Source organism: Myotis brandtii, unplaced genomic scaffold, assembly GCF_000412655.1.
Source record: "Myotis brandtii unplaced genomic scaffold, ASM41265v1 scaffold1510, whole genome shotgun sequence".
Taxonomy (NCBI): Eukaryota; Metazoa; Chordata; class Mammalia; order Chiroptera; family Vespertilionidae; genus Myotis; species Myotis brandtii.
Window position 1 is genome coordinate 190,401 of NW_005355462.1, and position 1,861 is coordinate 192,261.

The 1,861-nt window shown below is 62.4% G+C and overlaps 1 protein-coding gene across 1 annotated transcript in view; it reads left to right on the top strand.

Moving 5' to 3' along the window:
• Positions 1 to 1,861, top strand: part of GABBR1 (gamma-aminobutyric acid (GABA) B receptor, 1) — a gene marked incomplete at its 5' end in the record, with an annotated part of 25,568 nt that overhangs the window by 4,554 nt on the left and 19,153 nt on the right. The gene's annotated exons all lie outside the window — the stretch shown is intronic.

Genomic DNA, 1,861 nt, shown 5'->3' on the forward strand with positions numbered 1-1,861 from the left:
AGGTAGGAACTGGATGGGGCTCACATTTACCCCGGGAGCAAGGTCCATCTTGGCATCAGGTCGGAGCTGGAAGGAATAGGGACCAAACGAAGAACATTTTGAGGGACTTGGGCTCTGGAGTTCCTTTATCACAAAAACCAGAAGGGTCGCTGAGTCCCATCTGACTTCCTCCCTCCAAGCCCGTGCGGGACTCCTGGGCTGCGGGGCTGAGGAATGTGTGGCCGGGAAGGCTCATTGGTGGTCAGAGGCGCTGGGAGAATGAACTGGATTAGAGGCCCACAAGGGAGCCCCCGCAGTGGCGGGGGCGGGGGCCGGGGAGCAGGGCACAGCAGCAGACAGGGGCTGAGGCGGGGCAGGGAGGAGGCGGGGCCGGGAGAGCTGGCGCGTTCTGGGAGCTTGGGTCTGGAGCTAGTCTTCACAGCTTCACAGCATGTGGCTCTAAGATGTGAGCCGGGAAAGGGGATGTGGGGTAAGAGGTGAGGAGAGGGAGCAGGGAAGGGAAGGAAATCTGGGTCCAGGTGTGGTAGGGGTGGCCCTCAGACTCACGGCTGTGGCACCGGGAGGAGGGGAGCTTGGCGGCTCACACTGATCTCTGACCTGCGCCGGGAGTGAGAGAGCCCAGAGGGGAGGGTTGGCGACCTCGCCCTGGGGTGTGCTGAGGATTTCTGTTCCTGCCGTAATCTACACCTAGGCACAGGTAAGTGAGCGAGGAGGGCAGAGTGGGGAGAGCGCAAGCGCTGTCCGGAGCTTGGAGCCAGAACTTGAGGTCCTCTGACAGTGACCCTCCAACTTCAGTATCCGTAAGGATCACCGCAGGGCGCGGCTCAATGTGCAGTCTCACTCCTGGGTTAGGGATGAACCCAAGGACCTGCATTTTTACCAAGAAATCCTGCCCTTGCGGGGCCTGTGCAGCTAAGCCCCGATGTTCGTGGGAAGACCAACAGGGCACAGGGAGAGAGTTAGTGTTGGACTGGGAGCCGCAGGGCGGGAAGAGGGCCAGCTGAGGGGAAGGTCCAGCTTAGGAGAACAAGAGAAGCACTTTGCTGTGGGCGGTGGGAGCCCAGGGAGGGGTGGGTGTGGGCTTTATGGCAGGGCGCCCGGGAGCGCAGATGCATCCACCAGACCAGGTGAGGTCCTGGAGGTGGGGAGACCTGAGAGAAGGGAGATGGAGGAGAAAGTAGCAGAGGCAGCAGCGGGAGATGGACAGGCAGACACGGGTGTATCTGGGTCCTGGCGGGAGCAGAGGAGAGGAGCTGGGGGGTGAGCTGGGGGGAAGCCTGCAGGCTGCTTTCGGTGTGGAAGGAAGGGAGAGGGTGTGAGAAGCAGCAGGGAGGGATGTGGGCACCAAGGAAGAGACATTGAGGAGCACGCGCCGCCCTCTTTGTATGTATCTTCCGTGTTATATGTCCTCGTTCCTAACCACCTTCCTTCAGACGGGGAGGGGCATGGAGGAGCTTTGGGGAAGCTGGGGCAGGGGCAGGAGTGACAGCTCCGGGGAGACCCAGTGGGAGGGAAGAAGCTGCTTCAAAAATCAGCCACTGAGTGGACACTGAGCACTGCCCTTGGCGTGGGGGCAGGTGGCGCTTCAGACTCTGCCAGCCCCCCGCCCTGCAGCTCCCAGTGTCCCCGAGGTCAGGCCTCAGTGGGGAGTGAGCCAGCTTTAGGGGGCCTTCTTTATTTCCTTGCACCTTGCTCCCCACTTCACCCTCCTCTGTCCCCTGAGCCTCCAGTCTGTGTCCCTCTGGCCTGGCTCCCCACTGGCTTCCCTGGGGCTCCAGCAGCTTTTGAAAGGTCATCTGTCAGCAGGAGGCAGCGGGCAGAGAGGCCACGGCCCCCCCCCCCCCCCCCCCCCCCCCCCCCC